General features: G+C 35.6%; 2 long non-coding RNA genes across 4 annotated transcripts; both read right to left on the bottom strand.

The window, feature by feature from the left end:
• Positions 1-1,229: 1,229 nt before the first annotated feature.
• On the bottom strand, positions 1,230-5,539 carry LOC127517694 (uncharacterized). The gene is made up of 4 exons (XR_007931348.1): positions 5,305-5,539; positions 4,592-4,644; positions 2,006-2,144; positions 1,230-1,832 (listed from the first exon to the last, which is right to left on the bottom strand). It is a non-coding gene; the product is annotated as an uncharacterized LOC127517694 (long non-coding RNA).
• A 5,968-nt stretch (positions 5,540-11,507) lies between these two features.
• Positions 11,508-17,508, bottom strand: LOC127517695 (uncharacterized). Of its 3 annotated transcripts, none has more exons than XR_007931351.1 (9): positions 17,045-17,508; positions 16,399-16,484; positions 15,214-15,273; positions 15,000-15,108; positions 14,728-14,797; positions 14,541-14,596; positions 13,366-13,630; positions 11,872-12,010; positions 11,508-11,694 (listed from the first exon to the last, which is right to left on the bottom strand). It is a non-coding gene; the product is annotated as an uncharacterized LOC127517695 (long non-coding RNA). The 3 variants fall into 3 exon arrangements; XR_007931350.1 differs by having other exon boundaries at positions 14,541-14,567; positions 17,045-17,499; XR_007931349.1 differs by lacking the exons at positions 13,366-13,630; positions 14,541-14,596; positions 14,728-14,797; ... (1 more) ...; positions 15,214-15,273; positions 16,399-16,484 and having other exon boundaries at positions 17,045-17,389.
• Positions 17,509-17,842: the final 334 nt, after the last annotated feature.

The raw sequence follows: 17,842 nt of genomic DNA on the forward strand, positions 1-17,842 counted from the left end.
AGTTCTGCACAAAAACCTGCAGTTCAGTTCAGATCTCATACAGCAGCGTCAGTAAAGTCAGATCAATAATATTGTTCCATTGCTCCAGTGCTCATTTTCTGCAGTATCCATACACTAATACCAGCTGTGTGTTCTTGCTCTCTTTTCTCTGACAGTGAACTGACACACACACACACACACACACACACACACACACACCCCTTCTCCTCTCACTCACTCGTCTCATTTGCTCTGGTTCAATAGTGCTCGTATTGCACATAATTTGAGTAATTCTCGCAGGTTTTTGTGCTCACAAAAGTGCCCGCCACTGATATATATGTGTGCAAATTGAGTTCTTTTTCGTGGCTTTTGCACTTAAATGGTCAAATACACACAAAATTATGTCAAAATGCCCGTCTTGAGTATTCAGGTAAACAGTTTTGGAACGTAAACAGAAATAAAACACATGTTGTGTAACAGTATATTAGCTCTTAAAGTGACAGCAGCCTAATAAACCTGCTGCTGTCTGTCATTAATGATAATCAAAGAACAAAAGACAAAGAGAAAATCACTCTCTGATCTTGACTGAATAACTTTTGTAACTTTAATTATAAGCATTAATCTGTATTTAATATTTACAATGAAGAATATCTACTTTTAAATCTGATTACTATGTAATCATACTGGTTATTTTCTGTAGTATTTCTTTCTTGAATACTGTTAGACCATCTGAAAAACTTAAAGCTCTGTTTATTTCATTTGTCATTGATCTCCACAGCAACAGAGACGGAATTCTCCGGAAGAACGGTGGGAGAAATGTGGAAATGTGATCGTTTAGATGTTTATTCTTAACCAAAGTTTGAAATTATTTATTTTTATAAATATATAAATGTAAAAAAAAAAAAATAAAAAAAAAAAAACTGAGGTGAAAAGTTATTCGCAGCAGACAAATGAAACTGCAAAAATATGTTGTAGACATCAAGTCTGTGAAACTAATGCTGACATGATGACATTTAACCCTGTAAAGCCTGATATATAATAATAGTTAGAACAGTTTAAATATAACAGTTTATTGAAACTTTAAACAAAGTATAGAAATATAAAATTAAAAAAGTTTGTATATGTTTTTTTTTGTGTGTGTGTGTGTGTGTGTGTGTCATATTTTATATATTTCTATACAAATAATTTTATGGCTCAATTATTATATGAGCACTATATATACTGAGAATATTGAGCTCATACTCGAAGAGTTAAAGAAACAACTCAATTTTATTCAGAGGCACAAACATCAAAAATATGAAATTTGGTGCAGATGCTGATTTTTATATGGACAAAAAGTAAGATTAAATTCTGATGCTTGTAATGTAAATCAGTGAGATCTTTTATAATATACATAAAATGTGCCAATAATATGTCTTAGTAAGATATTTAAATGCTTAGTTTTATGATCAAAGCTCTGTAGTTTTAAACATATAATGATGATTGAGAGATGAACAAATAAACCTTCCCCAAAAGCCTGATGATCATATTCGAACATGATTTTTATATAAAAAAAAAAGATTTTTAGTAAGCGTTCATCTTGAAATATTACTAACAATATTAAGGTTATTCTTACATTTACTTCATAAAAAACAGCAGATTTCACAGCAGAAATTCACATCTCTGAAGTTTATTACAACCTCCAGCACTTTATCATAAAATGCATTTGATCTGTTACTGTTCCTCAGTTAGGGCTTGAAGAGCAGAGTATATTTGTTGCCATCATAGAAGCAGACATTAGAACTGCTTTTCCAGTGGCAACCAAAGCTCCCCACAAAGCAGTACCAGGTGCCCCCATGCTTTCTCTCAAATTCCTGTAAGGAAAGACACAGTATTAACGTTCCATAAACTCACATCAACAAAAACACTCAATCTCCACCATCAAACTCCTGATAAAATCCAGAGCACATTTTCTCAATACTAAAATAAACTGCAGCTTATCGAGACATCACATTCATTCAGTAATTCAAGGAACTCTAATATCAACCTTCACGATGTAGTTAGCAATGTCGTTGTAGTTGGTGTATATAAGCTGAGCCACAAGCAGGGAGTGTTGAGCGTCCTTCTGCATATCATCACTCATCTTTGCAAATCTGACCTCAACCGATGCCTTCGACACGGATGCTCTGTAGCCGCAAACAAAAAATTTATTATAATGAGCAAGTTTATAATTAAACAGGACAGAAGATGATCATTTTTGTGATGGTCCAACAGCTCCTCAGCATGAAGTCCAGCTGCTGCCATTTGTGAGAAGGAATTGTTGACCCATGATACTATCATCAGATGCAACCAATCTTTAATACCACAAGCTGGAAGTGTGGAGTAGTATTAACCAAGCGGCAACCTCCTCCAGTTTCTTTTGAAGACAATACAGAAGTGACTTAAACTGCAATTCATCGACGGGCTGCTAGGGACAAGGCTCCAAAAGAGAGCAGAATCCCATGTTAAAATGCCCAACTTTACAGCAGAAAAAAACATGTTTACAGCTGGTACAAATTGTGGTTTTGGTCTATACTGCTAATTTTGCCCTTCATGACAACTCTGAGGGGGATGAATATTTTTATAACTTATTCGTTTAAATTATATTAAGCCTTAAAGTTCTGCATAATTAAGGGCGTGTTCACTTGAGTGACAGGTGGATAGCCGCTGCTGTCTGTCACCTCAGCTAATTCCAGCCGCTGAACTTGGCATCTCTGCCGTGTTTGTGCTTTTTTCGGGATTATTTCATACAATTATCAAATAATATGGCTTGCTGTGTGGTTAATGGTCGAGACAGATGTACGTCTGTGTAGATGTGCACACATGCGGAAGGTAAACAGAACACACGTTGTTGGATCGTCTTGGCATTGGCTAAAAGTTTTGTCCACCATATTTACTACAATGGCAATGGCTGGAGAATATCCCTCTCAAGACACCACAAAATCCGACGGCACTGCTTGGAAATTATAACTAAAACTGCTGCACTATATACTTTGGACACGGGCTCATTTGTTTGTGAGAGTTCAACAATCGTGTACAGTTTTACAACATAAACGCTGCTCAGATTGCATAATTTCTTGAAGAACGATGATGGAGAGCAGATCGTTCAGAAGAAATATGACTCAAACAATAGGCAATATATCAATATTTCATGGATATAATGCTTTTGTGGACAAAAAGTGCTGTTGTGTTGGATGTTTTTCAATGTGCGATGGATTGGATTCATCTCGTGATCGCTATTTCATTATAAAGGTATGAAGTCCTGTCTTGATTTTGCGTGTTGTCATTTGCACACCCGACACAAATTAATTACTGGTGCTGGAGCATCTATATCGTAAAACAGACACCGTAGATTGACAGTAAACCCTTAGAAATTTCTAATGATATAACTTTATTAATATTTTAGATAGTATCTAAGATAGATAGATAGCTCCTTAGCCTGAGCTAACTTGGTCAGGTTGAGCTAGGTGGGTGTGGTTTCAGCACCTCAGCTCCAGCCACGTCCCGCCTCTTTGCCCACTTTCAGTTATCCGGGAGTGATGCACGGTGACTGCCAAGATGGCGACGGCCCACTTTAGGCTTCAAAGATCTCTTCAGAAACCTATGGGTGATGTCACGAACACTGCGTCCATATTTTTTTTACAGTCCATGGTATTAAAAAAAAGTTTGGTGTTGGTAAGATTTTTTTTGGAAGAAGTGAGGGTTCCTACGCTTCTTTAAAGTACCTGAATGGATTCAAGGCCTGGAAAATGTGTGAAAACAAACATAGGTCTTTGAAAGTGCTTGAATTCAACTAAATTTTGTTAGAGTAGAATGGTGCTATTACAAAAATTGGCCTTCATGTGCTCCCAAAGCCAGAACGATACAGCACTACTGATTGGTAAGAAGGCAGGAAAAAAAGCAGCGTGAGCGGATGGATTGTGATCACAGGCAGCCCTGCATGATGAATCTGTGACAAGCATCAGGCTATTTAACTAGCTCAGGGCCAGGGAAGTGCAAATTTAATGGCTCAGTATAGAGGGTATGCACTGACGTCACTCCCTCAGTCGGACTAAGTGGCAAAAGAGCCTGCTGAATGTATGGATTTAACAGGGGAAATTGTGAAAACGTGAGTAAAACAAACGATTACCTGTTTAAACATAAGGTTAGAATCTGGACAAACTCTGCAGGCGTCTTCAGTGAGGCCCTGCTTCAAATGTTCCAAGCCTAAGCAGGACAGGACAGCAGTCGTGTCCATCATCCTCGTGTAAAGTGTCCCTGAACACCGTCCCTGTCAAGCTAAGTTGTTCCACACTGACACAACAGTACTGAAGCCCGAGCGAGAACACTCTGGGTGCACTAATCCTACAACGGTATATGACCGGAAGAACAAGAAAAATATTTTTTTTAACAGCACGACTAGTGCAAATGCCTCAGCTCACTGTTGATAGAAGTAGCAGGTATCAGTACACAACATCAAACTGAGTGAAAACACTCCTTATATGATGGTATGATGCAACTGAGAAATATAAATATATATATATATATATATATATAAACAAAAAATAATGTATAAAGCTGTGTGTAATGCAATGCAATAGTTAATGTTACTTACCCAAGTAGAATGGCCAGTATCAAACAACCAACTGTGGAACGCATGCTGCCGATCTGTAACGAAAAAAAAAAATACTGCAATCATACTTTAATACCAACAAGAAAACTGTTAATTGTTATTAACAAAACTTTGGGGTCGGTAAAAATTTTTTTTGAATTGAGTCTCTGATTTGCTGCTCATTTTTCGGGACTATGTTATTAATAGAATGTTGAAAAGAAAAGCATTTACTTGAAATAGAAATAATTTGTAACATTATAAATGTCTTTGCTGTCACTTGATCAATTTAATACATGCTTTCTGAATCAATTTTCTTTTAAAAATACATACATGTACACTGCCATATACACACATGAACAACCATCACAAAACATAAAAACAGTCGTGGTTCATCCAGGTAACCACACACAATAAGAACTAATGGTTCCCAAACTTTTGAACTGGGTTATTTTAATAATTATAAATAATAATTATAATTATTATTATTTAATAATTATAAATAATAATTTTAATAATAAAAATCATCTATTTTTTTTGTCTTGTGGATTATATGTAAACATCTTTTATGTAAAATATCTTACTCAGGACAGTAATTAATAAAAAATAACATGCATTTTGTATGACCTCTCTTTTTTTGTTAAAATTATTTACAGCTTCTGCAAGTGGTTCATATACTTTTTCTTGCAACTTATATATGAAATTCTTCATTGTCTTACCTTAGTGGTGATCTCTGAACAGAATGATTATGTGATGATTCTCTCTCAGTGTCTGAACGACTCTGATGCTCCAGATGTGTTTGACCAAAACTGAAGTAGATGTGTGACTGACTCCACCTGTTCTTTACATCACAACCTTCAGCATGAACAACTTCACTCGACCAATATCCTGCAACATCATCAATGTGTATCATGTCATTTTGTTTCTTGCCCCCCTAACTCGAGAGTCAGTGTCGCCCATGTTTATAGGCATAGGTCAAACAACATCTCCAGGATGTCTTGAGCATCCAATCAAACTACTTAAGAATCAAACCTTACCATATATGGCATTTCAAGAAATATAATAACAAGTAAGAAATGTGTGTGTGTATCTTCAACTTCTGGTTGTGTGTCCAAGAACTATTTCTTCTTTTGTCTAGGTGTGTCCATGATGTGCAGATAACATAACAGAAAAAGTTGCCCAAGACAATATTGCACAAAGACATAAAAGTGAAGCCCAAGAAATAAGAAAATATTAACAGTATGGTAAATGTTAAACATTGTCAACCAATGTAAGATTATTGTCATTAAGCAGATCGGGTCATCAATGGTTTGTTTTACAGAAAGCTAGAGCTACTCTTCATCTCATCCACTGTTCCATGAATTTAACATGATTTCTTCTGGTATGAATTATAGTATCCCTACTCGAAATCAGTCGGTACAGGCATCCTTTTATTCCCACTGCAGTAAGGCTTTTACACTTGTAAGATGTCAGAATGTTGTGTTTGCTGTTTGTGTGTTGTTTATTGTGTTTTGCATTACATATTTACAAATTTTATGCTGCATTTTATATCAAAACTAAATAAACTAAATTATCATCTTGAAATATGACTACAAATATAAAAGTTATTATGCTTACTTTATAAAAATCAGTAAAGATTTCACAGCAAAAAGACACTGAGCTGTCTATGACCTGATCTCTGATGAGTTTTATACATTTGTAGACGTTTTAATGAGGTATTAGTATAATTAAAAGGAATACCCTGAGATTTGATAAGCCCTGAAAATTGATAAAAGAATACATATTAGACACTTAATATTTAATTAGATAATTAGATGATTAGTTAATTGCATCTGATAGTCCTATACTTTCAATAAAACATTTGCAATGGGTTTGTAAAAGCTGTTTTCATGCATGTTTGGCATGAGTTTTTGTTGCATTTACACAGTTTTGACCAGCAGGGGTCACCAGCGTGTGGCGTTTAGAACGCTTCAGAACAGTGAATCATTTTGCGAAAGCAATTGGTTCAATTGATTCGAAGCTTTGAAAAGCTTCGTTTCTCCCATCAACTGCGTTATTGCGTAGAATACAGCAAAAATATGATTTAAAATGTTAATTTAGATTTGTTCATAAAAAAATAATATAAACATATTTTATTTGAAAAAGTATTATAAACATCTTTATGATCAGATATTTTTATTTTTAAATACAGTTACACATTTTTGAACAATTACATTTTCATATTTCCTGTGCTGATTGGCTGGTTAGCTGTTCAATGGTTTCCTTTTTTGTGTGATTTAGATGAAAATATGTGCCTTTTTTATTGTTTGAGTCACTTTTCAAAAGTTGCTATAAATTGCCAAATGAATTTTAAAAATAGAGAATGAATCATGACAATTTTGCATTTTGTTTATTATGATTCAGTCGTTGTTTAATCTTTCAACACCATATTTCCTGTTCTATTGTATGGTTTCATCACCATATTATCCCAATACAATTATCTCGATTATAACACAATAGGCCATAAAGACATTAAATAACAATCATAAACATCACTCTCTTCAGTTTACTTCCTTGCAAACAAACATTTCTAAACTCTCATAACGTAGAATCAATCGTCTCAGTATTGACATGTCTGTGACGTAATTTCTCACTCTCTTCACTCTTGAATTTAAAAGAAAATATTATGCATGACTATTATTATTAAAAAGCACCATCAACCACTATTATGTAGCAGGTTTCTCAAACTTTAAAACTTTAAACACACACATCTCTTCATCTAATTGTCACTGTGCAGCTGTTCATACAGCAGCGCCAGCAAAGTCAGATCAATAATATTGTTGAAATTTAAATGACAGAGACGATGGACGCCCATAAAATGTTCAGTCCAACCAGTGTCAATATATCAATATTTATCGATACTGACATATCTGAAACTGTTCCAGTACTCATTTTCTGCTGTAGGGGAATATTTCTGTTAAAGACCCAAAAGACCAGATATGATGAATGAAGACCCGGAGTCAGAGTTTGAAATAATAAATTGAAGAAAATTTTACTGAAGAATAGTTTGCAGTTTCATCAGCAGAAGCCAGCCTCAAGTCTCACAAGAAGTTTGTAGGCCGCTCTGCGTATATTCATATTTCCACAACAATTATACTCTAACAGAGTCCACTAACTACGTCAGGTTGAATGATTCTGATTGGCTAAGAAAAATAGACAGAATTAGTAATCTTCCACACATGGACAGATAGTCAGAAGCATATCTCCATCCATCACGATGCTGACGCTCAAAAGGTGTCTGCAGGTCTCCAGCAGAGTGCCAGTTGTTCACCAGTACCCATAAAGGGTCTGCACAGAACACTTACAAAGATACACAGGATTCACGGCTTCTTCAAGGCTGAAGTTGGCCCAGGCTTGAACTATAACAGGAAAGATTCCCAAAACATACTGATAAGTTGTACTTTTCTCTCAGTGAGAGGTAAAGACGATATACATCATTATTCTTTAGTGAAAAGGAAAAGAAATGCTTTAACATAAGTTCAAGAAGTCATTCAAATAATTTAATATTTAGAAAGATAAATGTTGATTTATAATTTGATTATAAATCACTCAGTATACAGTATCTCACAGAAGTGAGTACACCCCTCACGTTTTTGTAAATATTTTATTATATCTTTTCATGTGACAACACTGGAGAAATGACACTTTGCTACAATGTAAAGTAGTGAGTGTACAGCTTGTATAACAGTGTAAATTTGCTGTCCCCTCAAAATAACTCAACATACAGCTATTAATGTCTAAACTGCTGGCCACAAAAGTGAGTACACCCCTAAGTGAAAATTGGGCCCAATTAGCCATTTTCTCTCCCCGGTGTCATGTGACTCGTTAGTGTTACAAGGTCTCAGGTGTGAATGGGGAGCAGGTGTGTTAAATTTGGTGTTATCGCTCTCACTCTCTCATACTGGTCACTGGAAGTTCAACATGGCACCTCATGGCAAAGAACACTCTGAGGATCTGAAAAAAAGAATTGTTGCTCTACATAAAGATGGCGTAGGCTATAAGAAGATTGCCAAGACCCTGAAACTGAGCTGCAGCACGGTGGCCAAGACCATACAGCGGTTTAACAGGACAGGTTCCACTCAGAACAGGCCTCGGTCGACCAAAGAAGTGAAGACCAAGTGCACGTGCTCAACGTCATATCCAGAGATTGTGTTTGGGAAATAGATGTATGAGTGCTGCCAGCATTGCTGCAGAGGTTGAAGGGGTGGGGGGTCAGCCTGTCAGTGCTCAGACCATACGCCGCACACTGCATCAAACTGGTCTGCATGGCTGTCGTCCCAGAAGGAAGCCTCTTCTGAAGATGATGCACAAGAAAGCCTGCAAACAGTTTGCTGAAGACAAGCAGACTAAGGACATGGATTACTGGAACCATGTCCTGTGGTCTGATGAGACCAAGATAAACTTATTTGGTTCAGATGGTGTCAAGCGTGTGTGGCGGCAACCAGGTGAGGAGTACAAAGACAAGTGTGTCTTGCCTACAGTCAAGCATGGTGGTGGGAGTGTCATGGTCTGGGGCTGCATGAGTGCTGCCGGCACTGGGGAGCTACAGTTCATTGAGAGAACCATGAATGAGTAGAGCATGATCCCCTCCCTTCAGAGACTGGGCCACAGGGCAGTATTCCAACATGATAACGACCCCAAACACACCTCCAAGACGACCACTGCCTTGCTAAAGAATGTCTCCAGACCTAAACCCTATTGAGCATCTGTGGGCCATTCTCAAATGGAAGGTGGAGGAGCGCAAGGTCTCTAACATCCACCAGCTCCGTGATGTTCCATACATCACGGTTTCAGGGTCTTGTATTTCACTTAAACAGTCAAATACACACTAAATTATGTCAAAATGCCCGTCTTGGCATGTATTCAGGTAAACACAGTCAGTTTTGGAACGTAAATAGTTGTGTAACAGTATATTGGATTTGCGCATAAGCTCTTAAAGTGACAGCAGCCTAATAAACCTGCTGCTGTCTGTCATTAATGTTAATCAAAGAACAAAAGACAAAGAGAAAATCTCTCACTGCTCTTGACTAAATAACTTTTGTAACTTTAAAGGGTCATGAAACCCGAAAAAACACATTTTTTTTTTTAGATGAAAACACTAAAGCACTCATAAATTTAATCAACAAGTTGGTTATTTTTGTGTTTTTCTGAGCAAATTCGTTCTTCCAGGTTGAAAAGCAAAGTCGAAGCAACGTCACTGAATCTGATGTAGAAGCGTGATTGTGTGATTGGCTGCTGGAGCTGGAGAGGAACAATTCTACATCATCCGGTTCTGAGCACTTCTCTGAATTTATTCATGAGAATAAACTCTTGTAACCCAATCACTGCGCAGTATTACTCATGAGATCGCATTACAGCACAGAATTCAAAGAACAGAACACCACGATGAGTTTAACAACTTTTACAATGCGGATCAAAGATCATATAGAGACTGGAGTTATTCGCAGCAACTGAAACTGCAAAAAATGTTGTAGACATTAAGTGTACGAAACTAATGCTAACATGATGACATTTAAAGGTGCAATATGTAAGAATTTTGCAGTAAAATATCCAAAAACCACTAGGCCAGTGTTATATATTTTGTTCACTTGAGTACTTACAATATCCCAAATGTTTGCAACTATTTGTAAATCGTGAGAAAATTGCAATTTTAACCAAGGCTCCGGGACGTGTGAGGAGTCGCCCCACTATTTTGTCAAGTAGCTAACATAGCATAATCAGATGCAGCTTTATTTTTAGTAACAGAAATACAGCATCTTCTCCATTTTAAAATTAATTGCATGTCATTTATCAACACAAGCCATCCAGCATTTAATATGATAATCTAAAATGCAACAAGAGTCTCACAGCAGCCGCCGAGCGAACGCACAGAGTAATGTTATAACATCATTTTCAAAACGCTTAAATGTATCTAATATGATAAACAGAGCTGTGTTACCTCATACTCATGACCGGAAAAGCGGAAGCGGCGCCGGCGACTGTGACATAATAAAAGCTCCACTGCTCACGGCGTGTGTTACGCAATCGCTCTAGCGGGCTCGTTCAGCTCCCACAACACTCGGTCCTGCTCTGCTTCATACTACAGCAACGTTAATAATCGCATCCATGAACATGATTTCTTCCCGAGTCCTATCCCAATTCTTTTCCACCAGCCGTTCCATGCTCAAACTTGCCATCATCAAGCTACGCCTTTGTTTTGAATAGGCCTCTAGCGGACAGAAAATATTACATATTGCACCTTTATCTCTGCAAAGCCTGATATATCAAATAATAGTCAGAACTGTTTAAATGAAACAGTTTATCGAACCTGAAAGTGAAAGTGATGTGTGGCAAAGTATGGTGTCCCATACTCTGAATTTGTGCTCTGCATTTCACCCATCCTTGGGCACACACACACACACCCGGATCAGTGGGCAGCTCATGGGCATAGAATACGCGGGGGATGGGGGGGACGTGTTCCCCGCACTTTTAATCAAAACTAAATTCGTCCCCTGCACTTCACGTTGAGGCCATTGTGAATAAATCTTGATTTAAATTCAATATAATCTATGCATGACCTGTCATTTTATTTTTAACTAAATTAGGCAGTTCTAAACATTATAGAGTGCTCACTCTCATGTAATATATGTTTCATTCATACTGGAAGCCAGAGGGCGCTCTCTCGCAGAATGTTCAAAACGGTTTCGTAGAAGTAATTCAGCTATTCGCTGTAGCAGCAGCTGAATAAAATGCAGAAACGTATTGACTGATGAAACGTGAAGCCAATAAATTCTAGTAAGTGTTCATCTTGAAATATTACGACAACAATATCAAAGTTATTCGTACATTTACTTTATAAATATCAGTAAAGATTTCACAGCAAAAAGACACATGAAGCACAAGCTGAAGGTGGATGTTTTATTAATTATGTGGATAAAATAAACTGTTGCTGAACCTCAGTCAGTTCTGAAGAGCAAAATTCTTTTGCCAGCAACAGAGAAGCTGATATAACTGTTCAGTTTATATGTCACACTGACACCACAGTTCCCCACAATGCAGCTCCAGGTGCCTCCATGCTTTCTCTCAAATTCCTGTAAGGAAAGACACAGTATTAATGTTCCACAAACTCACATCAACAAAAACACTCAATCTCCACCATCAAACTCCTGACAAAAAAAAATAAAAAAATCAGAGCACATTTTCACAAAACTGAAACGATTGCATTTCAATAAGACATTCCAGTCTCTCAGTAAAACTCTAGAACTGACCGTCCTGATGTAGACAGCAATGTCCGTGCTATCTTCATACATATTCGCAGCCAGAAGAGCGACCTGAAGAACCTCGCTCTGCATCTTATCACACATGTCTGATTTATGGATATCCATCGATGTCTTTGACATGGCTGATCTGCATTCATAAGCACAGATTCTGTTTTAATGAGCAAGTGTGAAATAAACAGGACAGAATCTGGAGATTAACATCTTTTGTGATGGTCCAACAACTCTTCATCATATAGTCCAGCTGCTGCGTTTATGAGCAGGAATTGTTGGTCCATGACACTATTATCAGATGCAACCGAACTTTAATACCACAAGCCGTAAGTGTGGAGTAGTATTAACAATAGTCTGGGGTCGGTAAGATTTTATCATGATTTTGAAAGAGTCTCTTCTGCTCAACAAGGCTGCATTTGTCTCATCCAAAACACTGATGTAAAACCTGAACTGAAATAATAGTCAGAAACCTGATAAAAAACAAAAAACAGTTTATTGAATATCATTAGACAAAATATTAAAATAAATCTTTAAAAAAGGCATATGTGTTTTATTTGATGCATCAGGCATTCATGGCTCATATAATACAATACAATGATGATTGACAGATGAATGAATAAACCTTCAAAAGCCTGATGATCATATTTGATAAATGATGATTGGATAATCAAGTAAACCTGAGTTGTTTCAGTGCAGTAAGAGTTCATCTTGAAATATTACTAACAATATCAAAGTTATTCTTACATTGTAAAAAATGTCCTTGTTAATTTACTACAGTAGTAATACTGGCAGCTAGATTTGCCAGCATAATGCTGTAATTTTACAGTCTACCTACTGTAATCTGCAACAACACTTCATTAATGTGAATAATATTACAGTACTGTGCAGTAAAAATATAGGCTGCACGGTATAATACTGTCAGGTGTTTGGCTGCCATTATACTGTTATTTTAGTGTTCCTGCTGTAATCTCCAAAAACTATTTATTACTAGTATTAAAGTACTCTAGAATGTGATAGATTTTTTTTTTTACATTGTAACACTGCTAGAAGCTGCGTGTCTTTTTAAAAGTTGTCTTTTTTTTTTATTCTGATACAACATTACATACATTTTTAAAATATGCCCTACATCAGGCATACATGCATACATACATACATGAAGTCTTTCTCTGTTCATAAAATACAAATATACTCTCAAATCAGGCTTCAGTGAACACCAGTCCATTTTTTTCTAAACAAATGATTTATAAAATACAAATCAGCATTTAAACTGCGATGAATAAATTGTTAATAATTTAATGGAGTTGAAATGTCTGTTTGCCTCTATACAATGCAAAAGAAAATGGGGATCAAAGTTTCAAATACCAATAGACATAGAGTAAATGGAGGAAAAAGGCAATTAATCACGTGGTTTAGACAATTTTCTGAAGTGATTCAGTTTGGTCTGATATTTTAATACCAGACGAATTGACTGGTGACTTTGATTAATTGTACCTTTATGTTCCTTTTGGAGCTTGAAGGTTTGGTCCCCATTGGTCTTCCATTGTGTGGGCAAACATTTCTCAATTACAATATCTTCATTTGTCTTCCAAGAGAAAGTCCTAGGAGTTTGAGACAGCATAAGGTTGAGTAAATGATGAGATACTTTTGGACTTCTTTTTCATCTTGGTCTTCTTCTGCAGTTTTTCCAGTTGTTTTAGACACCTCTTTTCTCCATGCAGCTTTTATCCTCTTTTCTGGATTTATTCCAATAAAGTATCTGAAAAATAAGAGGAGAAAAGTTTCAATTAAACATTTTTTGCAAGGTATAAATTTGATAATCTAAAAATGTCTAACCAAAAACTAGTGGATAATTAATTGAAGACTTGGAATAGACTGCACAGGCCATACATGCTGCATTCATGATAAGTGGATTCTAGTCTGAGGCACATTAAAGGGTTAGTTCACCCAAAAATGAAAATAATGTCATTAATTACTCACCCTTGTGCCGTTTTACACCCGTAAGACCTTCGTTGATCTTCGGAACACAAATCAAGATATTTTTGTTGAAATCCGATGGCTCAATGAGGCCTCCATAGGCAGCAATGACATTTCCTCTCTCAAGATCCATAAAGGTACTAAAAACATATTTAAATCAGTTCATGTGAGTACAGTGGTTCAGTATTAATATTATAAAGTGACAAGAATATTTTTGGTGCGCCATCGATGGATAACGCTCCTGATTCATAACGCTCCGAAGCTTCATGAAGCAGCGTTTTGAAATCGGCCATCACTATATAAGTCGTTATTTTGTTTTTTTGGCGCACCAAAAATATTCTCGTCGCTTTATAATATTAATATTGAACCACTGTACTCACATGAACTGATTTAAATATGTTTTTAGTACATTAATGGATCTTGAGAGAGGAAATGTCATTGCTCCCTATGTAGGCCTCACGGAGCCATCGGATTTCAACAAAAATATCTCAATTTGCTTTCCGAAGATCAACGAAGGTCTTATGGGTCTGGAACGGCATGAGGGTGAGTAATAAATGACAGAATTTTCATTTTTGGGTGAACTAACCCTTTAAGGTGGATCTTTTACTGACAATTGAAACTAGTGTCAGTCTGGAGTATGAGCTTTGTTTTAGTGAAAAGAAAAGCAGACATATCTAATATGATAAACTTACCAGTCAAGTCAAAGGAGTGGCAGACATCTATTAGTAAAGAAAACAATTTAAGATGGCTGCAAATGACAAAATAAATAAATAAATAAAATAAAAATTACTCAATGTGCTACTTTTATTTACTATTATTTACAGAGACAATAAGCAGAACAGAAATTCAAAAATTATAATTTTCTTATCATTTACTCACCCTTATGCTGATTTGAACTGCGATGATTCAATAAATGATTATTTAATGGAGATGAAATGTCTGTTTGCCTCTACAATGCAAAAGAAAATGGGGATCAAACTTTCAAATACCAATAGACATACAGTAAATGGAGGTAATTAATCACATGGTTTAGCCAGTTTTCTGAAGTGATTTTTTTGGTGAAAACGCATTTTTTACAAGTAACATCTTGCAGTTGCAGTCTCCTTTGGTCTGATATTTTGACATCAGACAAAATTGATCTTTAATCGTACCTTTATGTTCCTTTTGGAGCTCGAAGGTTTGGTCCCCGTTGGTCTTCCATTGTATGGGCAAACAGACATCATTTCTCCATTACAATATCTTCATTTGTCCTCCAAAGTCCTACGGGTTTGAGACAGCATAAAGTTGAGAAAAAGATGAGATAACTAACGTTACCATTTTTAGGTGAATGATTACTATGCAGGAACAAACGATAGGCAAACTTACATTTTTTTTAAGGAATGAGACCTTTGCTTCTCTACAAAGTCAGCCAGTTCAGTAGTTGAACTACAAGGACAAGGAAAACATAATGTAAAGAATGGATAGCTTTTCTAGTTAAATAATTACAGAAATGCAGCGGTTACCCCGGAAACCCCGCAAACAAAGCAACTGCGCTAGTGAAGTTTTTAAAATGCTTCAAACAGCCATTTATTTTACACATATATACATTTATGTTGTTCATCACAGCACCTAATACTTAAAAACTTAGGCTATTTGTTTTCAAACTTAAACATTTTTATATTTTAATCTGGACTACAACATGCCCTAATGATTAGAAATGTTCTGATTATTTGTTATTGTTCAGAGACATACAGCTTCATTAGTTAACATGTTAATTCATTATTACCAAACTGACAATGAAAAATACTTATAAAGCATTAATTATTCTTAGTTAATGGTAATTTCTAACATTACTAAAATCAAAAGAACTTATTTAATGGACCTGAGATAAAACTAACAATGATCAGTTGTATTTCTTAACTAACATTAACAAAAAATAATAATTTTTGCTATTGCTCAATCTTAGTTAATGCATTAAATAATGAGACCTTATTGTAAAGTGTTGTTCTTTATAGGCGAATTCTTTTGCACTTTAATCTGTTTGAAAATTTTACTTTATATATTTTTTGTGTATGTGTATCATTCAGAGTTCTTTTTGTTATTACAAATAGAGTTCTTAAACCTGTTATACTACGACAACACTTTTTTTGCATCTTATTTCAATATCGTGATAATACCGTATACCGTGATATAAGCTTCAGCAATTAATCGCAACATGAAAATTTGATACCGTCACATGCCTAATTGGAACATGTGTCCGTTGCAAACCATGTGATGGTAGTAAATAAATCAAATGCAGTCTGAGTGTATGCTAACAAGCTAACAATGCTGATTAAAACATGCTATCTGTCATCTTTACACTTCGCTTGCTCTTAATAATGTATGTTAATATTTTAAAGTAGCCTACTTGGTAACTTACAGAAAAATAGTAAATAACAGCAGCAGATAGTGGACAGTTTGAATCTCATGCTAAAACTGTAGCCACACAAGAAAAAAACAACAACATTCCACACTAATCTTTTACTCAGATATAGATTAGGAAAATGTTCAGGTTGGATAAAATTTTCTTACCGGTTTGTGTGTGATGTGATGACAGTCTGTACAATGGGCTCGTGCTCCTGTGGTTTCTTGCCGATTAAAATGCATGGTCGCTTCATCTGATTTAAATCACTATATTTAATGTAATTTTCAAAAGGTACTTTACAAATAAAACAATAATCAGCAGAGCTGCAAAACTACCTCGTGCACGACGTGCAGATAAACTAAAACGTCTTCCTATACGCATATACGTTTACTTGATATAAATCAGTGCAGATTTGACAGCAGAAAGACACTGAAGGAGATTTAACTTGATAAGAGAGTCTAAACTATCAATCAGACGACAGAAGGACTGTAGCAGATTGTGTGCGACGGGTTTATCAGCAAAGATTTGATCATGTTGATATATACAGTATAACAAATGTGATACTGTAAGTTTAATATGTTTTTGGAAACTGATGCAAATTTTCAGGATTCTATGATGAATAGAAAGTTTAAAAGAACATTTATTAGAGATATAATCTTTTGTAACATTATAAATGTCTTCACTGTCACTTCAATTTAATGCACTCTTGCTAAATTAATCTGTTAAATTCTTTCAAAAAATGTACTGACCCCACTTTTTTTTAAAATATATTTTGTATATATTAAAAAGGAAAATTCTTACATGGCGTCTTACCTTAACTGTGGTGATTATATGATGATTCTCTCAGTGTCTGTGACGCTTCAGACGTGTTTGACCAGATCTAATGTAAGTGTATCTGACTCCACCTGTTCCTGCATCACAACCTGAACAGATCTCACTTGACATTTCCAACATTACAAAACTGAACTGCAAAAATAATGACCAGTTGTAAACATACAGAATATCAAATCAAAGCATGCGGGACACTGCATAAAAACTTTTTTTTTTTTTAGTTGCATAAATAAATGATACAAATAGAGGTAATACTGTCACCTCAGCAGACACGTGAAGCAGAAACATTATAACAGCCATCAAAACCTACAGACAAACATCAAACTAACTATTTATAATTCATTAAATTATGTGAAATTAGCACCTCGTTATGATTTTGACATATTTTCTGTGTAAAGACACACAAAGGTTTTACCAAAACTAAAAAAAAGTTTGAAAGTAAAACCAAAACTATTTGTGTGCATTAGTAGTAGATTATTAACTCTCAAATCAAAATACTGTAGGTGAATGACAGGATCAAACACACCCATGACAAAGATCAGTTCTGAACATTTGATAAACACTACTGTCTCAGGACATCTGTGCTTTAAACCAGCTTCAAAGTTCAAACTTCACAGACAGACGAGTCGTGACACAGTACATTTTGTGTTTTATGATTCAGTCATTGAACAGCCAAATAGAAAGTAATGATTTAACAGTATAATTCCTTCAAAAATCATAATTCCAGTGAACATTAATGGACAGAAAATACAATCTGACCTAAAACCGAAAAAGTCAATA

This window comes from Ctenopharyngodon idella, chromosome 8, assembly GCF_019924925.1.
Source record: "Ctenopharyngodon idella isolate HZGC_01 chromosome 8, HZGC01, whole genome shotgun sequence".
In the NCBI taxonomy this organism is placed as follows: Eukaryota; Metazoa; Chordata; class Actinopteri; order Cypriniformes; family Xenocyprididae; genus Ctenopharyngodon; species Ctenopharyngodon idella.